Raw genomic sequence first — 17,496 nt, forward strand, 5'->3', positions numbered from 1 at the left:
AACAATGAATCAGTGTCCCAGTTTTCCCACATCCCCTCCAACAATCATCATTATTTTTTCCTGTCATCTTAGCCAATCAGACAGGTGTGTAGTAGTATCTTAGAGTTGTCTTAATTTGCATTTCTCTGATTAATAATGACTTGGAGCATCTTTTCATATGACTAGAAATAGTTTCAATTTCTTCATCTGAGAATTGTCTGTTCATATCCATTTGACCATTTTTCAATTGGAGAATGGCTTGATTTTTATAAATTAGAGTTAATTCTCTATATATTTTGGAAATGAGGCCTTTATCAGAACCTTTGACTGTAAAAATATTTTCCCAGTTTATTGCTTCCCTTCTAATCTTGTCTGCATTAGTTTTGTTTGTACAAAAGCTTTTCAGTTTGGTATAATCGAAATTTTCTATTTTGTGATCAGTAATGATCTCTAGTTCTGCTTTGGTCATAAAACCTTCCCCTTCCACAGGTCTGAGAGGTAAACTATCCTATGTTCCTCTAATTTATTAATAATTTCATTCTTTATGCCTAGGTCATGAACCCATTTTGACCTTATCTTGGTGTACGGCGTTAAGTGGATCAATGCCTAGTTTCTGCCATATTAGTTTCCAATTTTCCCAGCAATTTTATCAAACAGTAAGTTCTTATCCCAAAGCTGGGATCTTTGGGTTTAATCAAAGACTAGGTTGCTATATTTGTTGACTGTTTTATCCCTTGAACCTAATCTATTCCACTGATCAACTAATCTATTCCTTAGCCAATACCAAATAGTTTTGGTAACTGCTGCTCTATAGTATAGTTTTAGATCTGGTACAGCTAAGCCACCATCATTTGATTTTTTTTTTATTAATTCCCTTGAAATTCTTGACCTTTTGTTTTTCCATATGAAGCTTTGTTGTTTATTTTTCTAGGTCATTAAAATATGGTTTTTGAGGAGTCTGATTGGTATAGCGCTAAATAAATAGATTAGTTTAGGTAATATTGTCATCTTTATTATATTTGCTCGCCCTATCCAAGAGCATTTAATATTTTTCAATTGGTTAGATCAGACTTAATTTGTGTGAAAAGTGGTCTGTAATTTTGCTCATAAAGTTTCTGATTTTCCCTTGGCAGATAGATTCCTAATATTTTATATTATCAGTAGTTACTTTAAATGGAATTTCTCTTTGTAACTCTGACTGTTGGATTTTGTTAGTGATATATAAGAATGCTGATGACTTATGTGGGTTTATTTTATAACCACAACTTTGCTAAAGTTGTGGATTATTTCTAAAACTTTTAGCAGAATCTCTGGGGTTCTCTAAGTATACCATCATGTCATCGCAAAGAGTGATAATTTGGCTTCCTCATTGTCTATTCTTATTCCTTTAATCTCTTTCTCAGCTCTTATTGCTATAGCTAGCGTTTCTAATACAATATTAAATAGTAACGGTGATAGTGGCACCTTGTTTCCTCAGATCTTATTAGGAATGGTTGCAGTTTGTCTCCATTACATATGATGCTTACTGATGGTTTTAAATAGATGCTGCTATTATTTTAAGGAAAGTCCATTTATTCCTATACTCTCAAGTGTTTTTAATAGGAATGGATGTTGGATTTTATCAAATGCTTTTTCTGCATCTATTGAGATGATCATATGGTTTTTGTTAATTTGGTTATTGACATGGCCAATTATTTGATAGTTTTCCTAATACTGAACCAGCCCTGCATTCCTGGTATAAATCCTACTTGATCATAGTGTATTATCTTGGAGATGATTTTCTGTAGTCTTTTTGCTAATATCTTATTTAAGATTTTAGCATCAATATTCGATAGGGAGATTGGTCTATAATTTTCTTTCTCTGTTTTCAGCCTACCTGGTTTAGGTATCAGTACCATGTCTAGTGTCATAGAAGGAATTTGGTAGGACTCCTTCATTCCCTATTTTATCAAATAATTTATATAGCATTAGGCCAATTGTTCTTTAAATGTTTGGTAAAATTCACATGTAAATCCATCTGGTCCTGGGGATTTTTCTTAGGGAGTTGTTTAATTGCCTGTTCTATTTCTTTTTCTGAAATGGGACTATTCAAGCAATTTACTTCTTCCTCTGTTAGTCTGGGAAGTCTGTATTTTTGGAGGTAGTCATCCATTTCACTTAGGTTATCAAATTTATTGGCATAAAGTTGAGCAAAATAACTCCTTATTATTTCTCTAATTTCCTCTTCATTGGTGGAAGTTCTCCTTTTTCATTTTTAAGACTACTAATTTCATTTTCCTCCCTCCTTTTTCTAATCAGATTTACTAAAGGCTTATCTATTTTATTGGCTTTTTCATAGAACCAACTCTTAGTTTTATTAATTATTTCAATAGTTTTTTTACTTTCAATATTTTTAATTTCTCCTTTTAATTTTAGAATTTCCAATTTAGTATTTGATTGGGGGTTTTTAATTTGGTCTTTTTTTAGTTTTTAGTTGCAAGCCCAATTCATTAATCTTTTCTTTCTCTGTTTTATTCAAGTAAGCCTCTAAGGATATAAAATTCCCTCTTATTACCGCTTTGGCTGCATCCCAAATTTTGGTATGATGTATCATTGTCATTATCTTGAGAGAATTATTAATTGTATCTATAATTTGCTGCTTCACCCAATCATTCTTTAAGATGAGATTGTTTAGTTTCAAATTACTTTTTGGTCTATTTCCACCTAACTTTTTGTTGAATGTAGTTTTTATTGCATCATGATCTGAAAAGAAAGCATTTACTATTTCTGCTTTCTTGCATTTAATTTTGAGGTCTTTATGTCCTAATATATGGTCAATTTTTGAATAGGTTCCATGAACTGCTGAGAAGAAAGTATATTCTCTTCTATCTCCATTCAATTTTCTCCAAAGATCCAACTATACCTATATTTTCTAATATTATATTTATTCTTTAATTTCTTTCTTATTTGTTTTGTGGTTTGATTTGTCTAATTCTGAGAGTGCAAGGGTTGAGATCTCCTACTTTACAGTTTTGTTGTCTATTTCTTCTTGCAACTCTCTTAATTTCTCCTTTAGGAAGCTGAGTGCCATACCACTTGGTGCATATATGTTTAATATTGATATTGCTTCGTTGTTTATGCTACCCTTTAGCAGGATGTAGTTTCCTTCACTTATCTCTTTTAATTAGATCAATTTTTACTTTTGCTTGATCTGAGATAAGGATGGCTACCCTCTGCTTTTGACTTCACCTGAAGCATAATAGATTTTGCTCCAGCCTTTTACCTTTACTCTATATGTATCCCTGCTTTAGAATGTGTTTCTTGTAAACAACATATTGTAGGGTTCTGACTTTTGATCCAGTCTGCTATCTGCCTCCTCTTTGTGGGGGAGTTCATCCCATTCACATTTACAGTTAGAATTACTAAATCTGTATTTCCTGCCATCCTAATAACTCCCAGATTGTGCTTTCACTTATTCTTGCCTCCCCAACCCTCTTTCCCCCTTTTAAACTTTATGTATCCCTCTTGTATCACGATACTTATCCTCTTTATAATCCCTCCCTCCCCTTTGGTCTTTCCCTTCCTTCCCTTATTACTCTTTTTCTTTTCCCTTTTCCTCTCCCCCGTTTTTAATGAGGCAGAGAGAATTTTCTCTAAAACAAATGTCAATTATTTTCCTTTGAGCCAACTCTGATGAGGAGTAAGATTCACACAATGTTCCTCCCCTCTCTAAATTCCCTCAGATATGATAAGTTTCCTTAGCCTCTTTGTGGGATGTGGTTTCCCTCTTTTTCCCTCCTTCCCACCTTATTCTGCCATCATCCCTTTTCCATATCTACTTCCCTTTTTTATGTTATATCCGTACTATCAAATTTTACATGTATTTTTTTTTGTATATCACAATGAAATACAATTCTCAAGAGTTATTTTTACCTTTTTCTGCATCTCTTGAGTTCTATTCTTGGAGATCAAATTTTTTGTTTAGATTCTGGTTTTTCTTCAGAAACAAATGGAATTCATTTGTTTCATTAAACGTCCATCTTCTTCCTGAAGAAAATGCTCAACTTAGCTGGGTAGTTTATTCTTGGCTGCATCCCAAGTTCTTGTGCCTTTCAGAATATCATATTCAGGCCCTTCTTTCCTTTAATGTAGGCAGCCAGATCTTGGGTGATCCTTATTGTGGCACCTCAGTATTTAAATGGGTTTTTTTGGCTGCTTAAATTTTTTTTCCTTAATCTGATAGTTCTGAAATTTTGCCACAATATTCCTTGGGGTTTTTATTTTAGGGTTTTCTTTCAGAAGGTGTTCGATAGATTCTTTCAATCCTATTTTCCTTCTGAGTTCTATTACATCTGGGCAGTTCTCTTTGATGATTTCTTGTAAAATAGTATCTAGGCTCTTTTTTTCATCATAGTTTTCGGAAAGTCCAATAATCCTCAGATTATCTCTCCTAGATCTATTTTCCAAGTCTGTCATTTTGCATAGATAATTCATGGTTTTTCAGTTTGTCATTTTTTGGTTTTGCTTGACTGATTCTTGCTGTCTCAATGCATCATTAGTTTCAATTTGTTCAGTTCTAATTTTTTAAAATTATTTTCTTCATTAAGCTTTTTACTTCTTTCTGTATTTGTCAATTGGGTTTTTGAATGTATTGTTTTGGTCTGTGGAATTTTTTCCATTTCACTAATTTTTTTTTTTAGTGAATTATTTTCTTTTCAATTCACAGATCCTACTTTCTGCGTGTTCTTTGTCTTTTCAATTCACGGATCCTACTTTCTTGCAGATTCTTTGTCTTTTCAATTACAAATCCTACTTTCTAGTGAATTCTTTATTTTTCAATTCACAATTCTTACTTTCCTGGAATTTTTTATTTTTCCAATTCACCAATTTTGTTTCCCTGCACTTCCTGGGAATTTTTAAGCTTTTTCAATTCGTATTTCAGGAAGTTGTTGCTCTCTTGAGGCTTCTCTTTCCTTTCCCCATTTATCTTCTAACTCTCTTTTGAGACTTTAATGGTCTCTTCTATGAGAGCATTATGTAAAGGAGGACAGTCTGATGCATTTTTGCTGTTTGAGGTCTCTTCAGGTTTGCTGACCTGCTCTTTTTCTGCATAGAAGCTGTCGATTGTTCTTTTCATCTTTTTATTCATGTTTTAAAAGCCTTTAGGGGTAGGTCTCCTAGGCAAGGGGTTACCAGCTTCCTCTGCAGAGCAGGGAAAGATGTAAACCGATTTCCGGCTCCGAGGTATGGGAGTGCTCTGGGTAGAGTTTTCCTTCCCCCAACAGGAAGTGGATTCAGCACTGACCTAGCTATCAAACTCTTAGTAGGGCTGAGTGGATTATCGATTGCCCTCGGCTAGAGACTAAGTGGTGAAAGTGTCACCGCCCAGGCCGGAGCCTCTTGTGGGACTGTGAGTATTAGCAGCTGAGCGCAGACTGCAGAAGGCAGACAGCCACAAACTCTGCCCCAGCGTCTCTGCCTGATGCAAATCGGCCCTGGAAAAGCTCTATGGCCCCAAGCCGAGCTCCCCACTGCGCAGATTGGAGGCTAACCCGGGCTGCGTCCTCCTGCCGTGCAGGATCCACAACCTGCCCAAGGAAAAGCCCCGTACTGCGGGTTGGGGCTGCCCTTGTGCTGAGATCTGTGCCTTCACCCTGGGTTTGAGACTCTCCTCGAGACCTAATTTTCTCCCAGTCTGCCCTGATCTCCCACGCCCAGGAACCAACCTTTTTGGCGAGACTGCAGATTTTCTTGCGTTGAGTTGTTCTACTTCTTATCTTTACGAATTGTAGCAGTCAAGACTATTTTTGAGGCTCGATATAATATTGATAAAGAGGGTAAGAGAAGAGCTTAGAAAGACGCGTGTGTCTTCTCCGCCATCTTGGCTCCGCCCCCCCCTATATATAGAATTTAAAGAGTAACTACTCTGTTAGCATTTGAAACATTGCAGCATAGGGAGACAATCTCTTACTTAAGCTATTTAATCTGGCCTACCTTTAAGGTTTCAATATAAAGTGATTTGATAACCCAGCACCTAGACCCTAAAATTTTACTTTTAAAAGAAGGCAAAGTCCTAACTTTAATAAAGGGTTGTTCATATCACTTGCCTTAATTTTTCTGTTAATTTCTTTGCTTGTAGGATCCTTACACATCTCTTTTCTGATCTTCTGAAATCTGTTCTCCCAAATTCTAAGAGACATTGCAGAATATGACAGTGTTTCCCTTTACCTCTATCTTAAATTTTAAGATGGATTAGCCAATTCTTTCCAAAGTTCTTACATTTCTATTTTGCAATCAGTACCTCCTTCTTGGTGAGAATCAGATCTTGGAGAATAGTTCTCTTTGCTTCCTCCATCTTTCAAAGGATGAAATTACCATAAAGGCAAGCCAAGAAATGATTAGCTGCTTGGCTTTTGGCAGAAACAGAGCTTCAGCAGATGTCCAGATAATTGAAGTCTCCCATGACTACTACATCATGCCTCTGTGTTAAGCTTGGGAGCAGTTTCCTGAAATCTTCATCTATTTCCTCTTTTGGGATAGGTGAATTTTCAAGTTTGATAGGGGTGAATCTAACCATTATCAAGCTAGCATCCCTCTCTTTAAGTTAGAACATATCTACACAGAGATAAAGACTTGAATTCTAGAAGGAAAGTAATTCATCACAAATCAGGTCATTTCTGTTTGCTTACCTAATGTATGCTGCACTATAGTCACCTTTCCTTAACTTTTTTTTTTTTTTGCTTCTTCAAGTATATGTATATGCCAAGTTTTGCTGATTTATGTTATCCATTAACCTAGAATATTTCCGTCACCACCCAAGGGCACTGGTAATCCTGAAAAATCCAATTAGGAAGTACACAGTGTTGTTTCTTTTTATGAATTTTTGATTCCTATGATGTGTGCTTATATGCATAAGAATATGAGTTCTCTTCATTATATATAATCTTTAGGCATAATTCCCTTAAATGTAATGGTTTCAAAGTGAGTATTATAGCTTTAGAGAATACTGATGCTACTTGTAAATTTCCCAGGAAATTAAAATGACATACTATCTTTGATTTAAAATCAGAAAATTCCACATTTTTGTACTATTTAGAAATCATGGAATGTTTGAAAGAAGATTAATGCTTAAGATGAAAGAGAATGAGTATATGAAAGAGAAACTAGCATGAATCCAGGTCAACTTTGAAGATTTACACTGTCTCCACACTATTTTGCATCAGTCACAACCTACCTACATTAAAAATTTACAAGGGTTTACTAAATATAAACACTAAACAAATCCCATTTTTAATTATATTTCACCAAGAACTTTTTCCCCATTCATACACCTATTCATTCATTTAGTCCCCCTCTTTTTAGGGGAAATATATTTAAGATTCCTTAAATACAAATTTAAAAGGCTAGAAAGAGAATAGAGTAATTATGACAAAGAAGAAAATTCTTAAATTAGGTAGCAAACTATCTCCTTATACCTGTTCAAGAATACCATAGCTATAGTTACAGTTCCCAACTTGTTAGAATATATGCATATATATACATATATCACATATGTATGTATATACCTTTGTATATAGATATACATACACACATATATATGTATATACCTATATATATATATATATATATATATATATATATATATACACATACATACAAAGCACAATGAGTACCAGACAGATATAATTTCACAAATTCTAGCGTAACAAAATACAAATTGCACTGAGAAAATAGTAAGGTGTGTTGCTCAGTACTACTGGTATCAGATTATTTTTTGATATTCTTCATTTACTGTATTTTTGACAAAGATTATGAACTCATGGGTAACTGTCACTTTGAACTCTATGCCACAAAGCATCACAGGATAGTATGTAGAATCCTACAGTGAGAGGTAAGAAAAATTAGGTCCAAATCCTACTTGTCACTCTGACAAGTTGTGTGATCATGGGCAAGTAATTTAATCTCTCTGAGCCTCAATTTCCTTTTTGTAAAATAGGAATAATTAACAAAAATCATGAAATTTAATAATAATAGCAACCATTGATAATGATGGTGATGATTTTTTTTGGTCATGCTCAAATGAGATAATGTTTGGAAATCATCTTTTTCTACCTTTAAAAGCACACTATAAATGTCGGTGATAATTTATAATATATAGCATAGGAAAGGGGGAAGAAGAGAAAAAAAATTGTAACTACACAAAAGCATTAACTAGTAGGGGGATTAAGAAAGACTTTCTGTGGGAGGTGCCATGTGAGATGAGTTTTGAATTACAATAGGGATTCTGTAAGTCAGAAGGAAAAAAAATAAGAGTCTTTTAAGTATGAAATAGCAAAGGTATGTAGGAAGAAAATTATTTATATTTCCATATATTTACAAGCTGAGAGCATGAGTGTATTTTCACACCTTTCACTTAGTTTTTCTAAATCTGTTGAAATGAATAACTATTTTAAGCAAAAAAGTCTTTGCTTTGTATCCCTTTCACTAAGCATCTAGTTGGTGTTTAATAAATGTTTGTCAATGGATTTATTAAAATTAAGCTTAAAAGGCAGCTTTAAATCTGATTGCAGTTGGCCTTGAAAATAAAGCTAATGGTTATGGAAAGATTTTTGAGCAAGCAAATACTATAATCAGTGCAGTAGGAAGATTGATTTGGCAGGTATATGAAGGATATATTGGAAAAGGAAGAGAAACAGGAACATGATGTAGGATGCTGTTATGAAGAAAGGGATGTATGAAGAGAAAGGAAAGGAGAGACGTTCTGAAAGTCTGCTCCACAGGGTTTGGGAATTGAATAGCAATTGGATTTAGGGAACAGTCAAGAACATCTGAGGAACAGCTTGAATAACTTAGTTTAGATGACTCTCAGAATGGTTTTAGTACTAAGAGATTTGGGGAAAGTTCAGAGATTTTTTGGACTAAACTCAAGAGGAGATTCTTGCTTTGTTTGCTACCTACCCTTAATCTCTGAATGGGTGCAGCCTCAGTTAAACTGAGATCTGTTGAAGACCTTAGCTTAAAAAGGCCCAAGTCTCCCATTGCATCCAGGGCCATCTCTGGTTGTCTTGATCTATATCTTGCTACTGGACCCAGATGACTCTAGGGGGGAAAGTGAGGCAGGGGACCTTGCCCAGCTCTCCCACACTTAAATCAAATTCACTTGCATGTCATGGCAGCACCTCCCAGATGCCATGATTCTTTGAAAATGGAGGACAAATAACAGCAGACACATAGCACTTTGAAGTTTGTGGAGTGCCTTATGTACTTATATGTCTCCTGAGTCTCACACGATGCCTGTTTTACCTTTGTGAATGCAGAGATCCAGAGTCCACAGTCATACAGCTTCAGAGAGAGGATCTGAACGGAGGCTTTACTAATTTCAGCTCTTTTACCTACTGTGTTATGCTGCTTCTCCAATGGAGCCAAGAGAAGATGGAAACAGACTAAAGCTTGGGCATAGTTACACATTACACCAGTATTTCTAGTTAATTGATTTGGAGAAGTATCAGCCATAAGGGGGACCAAATAAAAGAAGTTGAGAAACAATTGAAAACACATAACCTAGTAAGGCTAAGTCAATAGAATCAACTTTGTATATGACATTGCATTAGTGACAGCTTGAAAGGAAAACATTTCAACAATTTCCTTCTAACTTAATCTTATACTTTCTGAAAATGAACATGTCCCATGGGGGGAAAAAAGTGATATGAATCCACTAGTCTCTATGTTATAACTTATTAGGGATTAGCTGGTTTAAAATGCATAATATTTATTCTAAATTGAAAAACTGTATTATCTCTATACGTAATCTTCACTTTTCTTTTTCTTTTTAAATTAAAAAAATTTCTGGTTATATTATTATGTATATTAACTTCTAAAAATATACATTTCTTTATGAATCAAAGTGGAAGAGAAAAATCAAAACAAAAGAGCAAAACCATGAAAGAAAAAAAAAAAGAAAAAAGAAGTGAACATAGCTTGTGTTCATTACTTTTCTTTACCACAAAATAAATTTATCACCAGTTCCCTAAATTCCTGAAATATATTCTAGTAGATCTGGGATCTCCTTGGCAATACTCCTCCCAGTGATGCAGTTTGTAACCCATCTGAGCTTGTCTATCTTCTATACCTCCACAGTTTGTTATAATAGTTCTATAGGAGGTTTGTTTGGGAGGTTTAATCTCAAGGATACTGATAGAATATAAGGACACTTCATCACCTATTTTTCTCTTTTACTATTTGTCTAACACATTTTTCATCAGAAATGGTTAAACCAAATTATATTCCTGTAAAACTAAGAACACAAGAAATAAATGGTTATCTATAAAAGATATATAAAAGAATAAACAAGAAATGGAGATCTTAACTAATTAAAATTCAGAAAGAAAGACCGAATCTAGTTGCCTGTAAGGCAAAAAAATATTAAAATTTTTCTTTTATCAATCATTTAGATAACAGATAAAATTAGAAGATATCTATTTCCTACATGATTTTTCAAATGTTAGCATATTCACTATGTATAATTAAATTTATCTTAGGAGGAAAAGGTCCAAGTCCAAAAATGTTTTTGTAGTTTAGTTAAGTATTCTATGTTTATGTGTACTTGATTTTCTAAATCAATTATTTTACTACCCAAACTTTTACACTAGAACCTGTCAATGAGACTTCAGCACCTTAATTCTGTTAAGGATTTAGTGATTTTTTTTTCCCCCCTGGGTACATTGCTGGGATTTTTCAATAAGTGTGCCCCATGGGCTGAACCACAAAAAATAAACACTGAGGATAATATAACAAATAAAACACTAACTTGAAATTATTAGAATTTGACTCAAACACTATTAGATGTGTCATCACACAAATTATTTAACATCTGAAAGTCTCAGTTCTCCTATTTGTGAAATAGTGATAATATCTGCTTGACAATATTAATAAGAAGAAAGCACTATAGAAAATATAAATAACCATATAGGATATCCCTAAAGCCTCAGTGCAGTTTTAAGCTATTAAAAAATTAAACTACCCTAAGACCTTGGGGATAACTTAGGTAATTGCATTATTATGATTGTGATTACTATGATTCTAATTATTATAAGAAAACATAATAAAGGAATCACTAAATTCATAGATTCTCCAGAGAAACTGCTAGCTTAGGACAAACATATAATACTATCAATAGTAACTCTGAAATAATAATATTAAAATTCGTAATAATAATCCTAAAAGAGCTATATATATATATTTTTTTTTTTTTTTTAGAAAGTAGAATAGCCACTCATCCTTCTTCTAAGCCCAATTAGACCCACCTTAACAGAAAGTGATTTCACTTCCCAATTCAGAAAAGTAGATCTCTTGTTTCTTATCTAATTGCTCCTCTACCTGACAGAATAATACTCAATAATCCCCAAAATTGTTCTATCCTCTAATCCTCCAAAGGAGAAAAGCATGATGGGATAGAGACAGGAACAGAGAATCAGAGACAGAGAATTCTGATCTTCTATTAGGAATGAAAGAGAATGACTGAGGGAGCAAACATTTAGAAAAACTTTTTTTTAAAGTTCTACCTATTATTTTGAATTGAATTAATTAGTCTGCCTTTAGTTGTATTTTTTTCTTTTTTTAGCATCTAGGTTTGCCTGTGTTACCATCATGAGGACTAGAGGAATACCTGACTTTTTTAGATTCTAAACTCTACTAACTCTTAGCATTAGTGGAAGTGTCTCTCTTTTCCAAAGAAGGAATATATGCTAAGTCTTATGCATAAACATATAGTTGTCTTATCAATCTCAAACACAGGGGACTACTATTTTCTGAGTCTTATTGTTCATTTTAAAAGAGGGAGGTGGAGGTAGAGGTGAAGGTGGAGATGGAGATAGAGATAGAGATGTTAAACAAGTATGTCAGTCATTTAAAGAATCAAAAGGCAACTTGATATCAAATGATTGTATAGGATATCAAGGAATGCTGAATAGGCAAGCTCCCAGCACAGGACACTGAGAAATTTGTAATAAAGAGTACAAACTTGAAAGGAAGATATTCTTAAACTTTTTGAAATGTATTTTAAAGTTTACTTTAAAACAAAGTTAAGCAATGTCTGGATATTTTTCAAAGATTCAAAATAACATGATATAACTTTATGGGAAAATATTTCTATACTAACTTCTGATTTGAAGAAAACTTCAAAAATATGATCCTATCTCACATAAAAGATTTAATATTTAAGTTTCACAGGCCAGGTTTACACATAATTATACAAAAGAACAGGATTGTTGGTTTTTATGTAATTCTGTGATTTTTGTGAATTTTGGTTTTTAGTTCAAACAAAGCTAAATGTTTCGAGTTTTTATTAAAGAAAACTGAATATAAATGCCATAAAAATGCTCCAATCCTAGGCTGGCAAAGTTCAATTTTTAAAATGATAGCTAGCCTGATATCAGGAATTTCAGGAATTAGGAATAAAGAATTTTTTCCTTGGTTCTTTCTTCTGGCTTATTTCATGTCTCCGATAAAATCCCATCTTCTAAAAGAAAGTAACTTTTTTCTAATTCCTCCTTAATGCTACTGCATTTCCTCTGAGATTATTTCCAATTTGTCTTGAATATAACTTGCTTCCATGTTGTTGTTGGCATGGTGCATACTCCTTTAGGTTGTGATTTTTTTTCCCTTTCTTTGTATACCCAGAGCTTAGTTTAGAGCCAGGCACATGAATAGCACTTAATAAAGGCTTGTTGACTCAATTTAACTTGAACTCAAGTAAGATTCACTTTTAGCAAGTTGCTTAGTCTTCTGTACATTATTATTTCTGTATATGTAATGGTCCATATTTTCTTCCTCCCTATAAATCCATGTCTATTATTAAAAAAAAATAGAACTAATCAAAAGCAAGATGGACTACTTCCATAATCAGGTAATAGAAGAAGATATGTACTTACTGGAGATTTTTCAGTAAGGATTGGATGAACTGTTGGGTATGATATAAAGGGTATTCTTGGTCAGGTATGGGCTTGCATCTTAGGTTCTTTCCAACTTTTGAGATTCATTGATTCTTTTACTCTCTTTCAAAACTTTTAATAAAACTTATCTATTCTAGTATGTTGAGTATTTTGTTTTGTTTTGTTTAGATTTTCTGTCATCTCTCTTATATGTACATATTTTGCATATTCAACTGAAGTTAAAGATTACTTATAGAAAGATACATTATTTCTACCTCTTTGACATCTTCCAATCATTCCTGGGGCTGGGGTTATTCCATATCAAATTCATTACAACTGTCCAGTCTTTCTATTGTCTATTTATTAAAGACTCACTGCAACTCATAATTAGGAGGAGCAGATGCCAGAGAAATGCCATCAAGAGAGATATGAAGAAGCTAGTTACATAAAAGAAGGAAAAGTCTCAGCGGCTCCTTGAAAAAAAAAGAAACTGCAGGGCTTTTGCATAAATTTGAGAACTTTAAGACACTATTCAATCCTAAGTAAATCTAGGGGTAAATGTTAAAACTTAAAAATAATTCAATTTTATATCTGTATGGAACATGGAGATTGTGTAGTTCAAGTCTGAATTGTAAAAAGAAAAGTTAATGTGTAAAATGAGAAAAGTCTTGTAAAGAAGCTTTGAGATTCAAATCAGCGTTGATACCAACATACCTGTGTAACCCTAGATATTCATGTCCCAGTTCAGGGCCTGACTCTTGACACCTGTAAAATGAAGAGATTTAGTTAGGTGATCATTAAGTTTCTAAACATCTCAAAATCCTATAATCTGAAAAAAAAAATAAAAAAGAATAGACTCTACCTTGGTCCTGTCTTTCCTTTTCTCTAAATATTAGGAATCTGTTACTAATACCAGACAGAGCATGTCCTTTTTTTTAACCATTGAGAAATATTTATAAATAGGGTTCATCCAATTATCAGAAAGAAACATCACCTGAAAGAAAAACAAAACATATTTTGATAAATTTTATTATTTGATAAAATGTATTATTATCAATAATAATAGATAAATTATTATGATCTTCTAAAAGGTCCTGGTTAGCTTTTGGAAAATGGAAAGTAGACTAGAGTCTAGTCATATTGGCATTATATATTAATTATTCCAGATATATCTTGTTTTCCCAATAAGATTGCATTTGTTTTTCATGCAAAAGAAGATTCTAAAAGATTACACACTAATCTTTAGGGGGAACATATGCATTGATGAGATTCCATAACCAGTGGAGTGTCAGAGTAAGTAGAGCAGTGCTCCATGCTTAATAAATGCAGTTGGTGAATATGGATTGTTTCAGCAAAGAAAAGTAAATCACAAAGAAAAGAAAAGTTTCAGGAAATTTGCTATCCTGTGTAACCTTTTCTAAAAGAATTTTAAACAAGTAAGGAATGAGAAATTCTCATTCTTTAGCTGGAAGTCGGAGGCCCTGGAGAGTCATACAATAACAGCAGGATTGGTATATTGTTTGTTTTTATTTAAAATAATATATTTCGTTATGTTTTTCTTTGCTACAAAGGAGATTGCAATTTTGTGGTTGAAGTGAAAGAGTTAATATTCAGAAATGAAGTAGAAAGAAAAAAAGCATTAATAAAATATTTTTTAAAGTAATGTTAACATTTTCTTAAGTGTAAAATGTAAAGATTCATACTCATACTGAACTACCACAAAGCCACAATCAGCTTTCCATGGACAATCTTTGGTTATTTCTCATCAATTTTCTTCTGATTTGTGTTTGCCTTTTTTTTCCTGCCAACATGAGTGCCATGCAAATTTAATCATTCACTTTAAAAAATATATATAAGCCACCACATGAACACTAAATCTTTCAATCAAAAGCTAAATGGAAGTGAAAACAATAAAGGGCATTATGAAGAATGATAAAGTACTACTGTTTCCATTTAAACTAAGGATCAATTCAGAAACTTGCATAAATAGGAACAAAAACTGTATCTTGCTTTTATAAGTTGTAAGAGCAGTTTGCTTGTTATTTTTTAAACTCTTTTAACCACTCTTGAATTAATTAGCTTGGTTCAGTAGCCCTATCATCATAATGTCTACCCATTATCAAAGAAGCAGAGATATTTTCCCTTAGGTTCTGTTCTTTTTATTCATTGTCACTTCCATTCATCAAATCCATTTTCCTTAGGATAAGTTCCTGCAAGGGAAGAAAATGTCCATATATAATTTCACTTAGCAAGGAATTTATGAAATCTAGTGCAAATCCTCATCAATATTCCCATGCCCCAGTGATTAACCAACCAATTGTCATTAGGGTACACTAGTGCTGCCTACTTGTTAACATTGTATAATATTAATTTATTATAAAAAGAAACTTGGAAAAGGCCTAAACTTTGTAATTATTAATTATATTTGGTTAATTCACCAAATTAAATACAAGAAGGTTTTTAATAAAATGAGACTAAGATAAATCATTTTAGAAAATATGATTTTTAAATCTACATGTTAAGAAAACACATTGAAAGGAATGATTTCTTCTTTGGAGAGTTAAGCCAATCATGCAATACAATAGAGAGAGCAGAATTCCTTCTGAGGCAGCTGGGAAAAACTGCCTTTGAATTCTTTAATGATGGGGAGTAGAAAGCCCTCCATCATGCTGTTTCCAAACTATGAGTGATCATGTTTTCTAAAACTAAATGCTGCTGTTTAAACAGTCAAAGCACTTTGCATACATTTTCTTATTTGTGTCTCAAAGGCCTGTGAAGTAGATGTTGTTATCTCTATTTTACAGGTGAGGTTAAGAAAGGTTAAGAAAAGATATATCATAACCAATGCAATTCAATGGACATGTATTATTAAGCAGGTACTATATGCATGATTGAAAGGCAGTGGAGGATAGTAGAAAGATGGCTGGCCTGAATAAGGACATCAAAATCAACCATCAATACATACTGGCTATGTGACCCTGGGCAAGAAAGGCACTTTAACCACTCAATGTATATACCAAGCATCTCTCTAGAACTGTCAGGATGGAAGAGAGGAAAGAAGGAAAGAAAGAAGGAAGGGAGGAAAGAAGGAAAGAAAAAAGGAAGGAAGGAAGGAAGGAATGTAAGCCATAATGCATACAAAAATAGAAGGAAATACACACACCACAAACACACACACAATGTTGGAATGTCTCCTTAAGGAAGCTACTCACAACTAGTGAGTGTTAAAGGCAGGACTATGAAAAGAGGTCTTCACACCTCCAGGTCCAGCAGTCCATCCATTCCACCAGAAACCTCTAAAGTCCTACCAGAATTCCAAGTGCCACCATAACTGGCTGACAATATTATTTGAAGCCCTTTCTGAGTACACCTCTCTACTTCTGTCCAGAATCAGGACTTGCTAACTCTCCTGCTGTATTCCTCAAATCAAGGGGCAGCCCTTTAGAGAAACAAGCAATTTATGCTTTCCAACTAGACTAAACATGAGGGCTGCCCTCATTTTCTATCATTGGCAAATAAGAAGAAAACCCATGGGGGAGGAGCAAAGAGACCTATCCGGGAAGCTTCCCTGGCACACAAATAAACTTCATCAAGCCTTGCAATTAATTTCAGAGATTGTTCTGTATCGATCTGGATGTTTGAAGCTGGATTTTTTGCCTCAGGGCTCCATCTGTAAAACCCACACATCTCCCTGTTAGTAAAGGACTTGGCTTTTTTTTTTTTTTTTTTTTTTTTTTGGTAAATGGTGCTGTTTTACAGTTCTTCTTTACAATCCTAATCACATCATTGATTTCAGTAATCTTTCAGTAACAATGCTTTTTTAATGCTGCGAAAAGCAGGATTGAGTTGAGTTCGTTCTTATGTATATGAAAGTATATGTTTGTAAACCTGGATAATTAAAAGTAAGCCAAGTAATGTGACTCTGGAGATCTCAGGATAAGAAGCTGCCAGATTAAGGTTTTCTTTAAAATAGTGAAACTGTTAACTCTATGTAAAATGTTAAAGACCAAGAAATAACCTCTTAAACAAGCCTTCAGGACCTTTTTCATCAAAGTAGTCATATTACAAATTATCGTTTGTAGCATATTCCTCTTACATGAAAGGATCATAGATTTAGAGCTTTAAGAGACCTCACAGGCCATATGACTAGACACTCCCCCCTTTACAAAATTTAACATAAAAAAAAAAAAAAAAACTGAAGTCAATGAAAACGATAAGCCCCAAATCACATAAGTAGCAAACATGAGAGGTTGGAGTTAAACCTAGGTCACTTGCTTCCAGAGCCAATGCTTGTTCCAATGTCCCTTAAAACACAAGTATCATTTTAAACTCTTTCTGTAATTGATACTCCCATGATCCATTCCAGAAACTGTGAAAAATCATTCATCATGTGAACCAAGTAAGGTTTCTGAATGTCTCACTCTTTGAGGTGTGGGGATCTGCAACACTTTTAGGAATGTATGTGAGTGAAGAACAAGAATGTTTCTTAAAATAATACAAGAACAAAGCAATAGATGGTTTCTGAGTTCCCTCCCGGGTCTAGATCTATGATTTTATGATAGCAACGTCAAGGGACAACAAGCGATTTTAAAGAAGGATGAATTTCTAA

General features: G+C 33.6%; 1 long non-coding RNA gene across 1 annotated transcript in view; it reads right to left on the minus strand.

Annotated features, from left to right (window-relative positions):
* LOC116419761 overlaps positions 1 to 17,496 on the minus strand; it is a 45,057-nt gene that overhangs the window by 24,748 nt on the left and 2,813 nt on the right. Inside the window, exons 2-3 of the long non-coding RNA XR_004230059.1 lie at positions 13,750 to 13,881; positions 13,602 to 13,652 (exon numbers count right to left, since the gene is read on the minus strand). This is a non-coding gene — a long non-coding RNA (uncharacterized LOC116419761). The remainder of the gene's footprint in view (positions 1 to 13,601; positions 13,653 to 13,749; positions 13,882 to 17,496) is intronic.

Source organism: Sarcophilus harrisii, chromosome 6, assembly GCF_902635505.1.
Source record: "Sarcophilus harrisii chromosome 6, mSarHar1.11, whole genome shotgun sequence".
NCBI classification, from domain to species: Eukaryota; Metazoa; Chordata; class Mammalia; order Dasyuromorphia; family Dasyuridae; genus Sarcophilus; species Sarcophilus harrisii.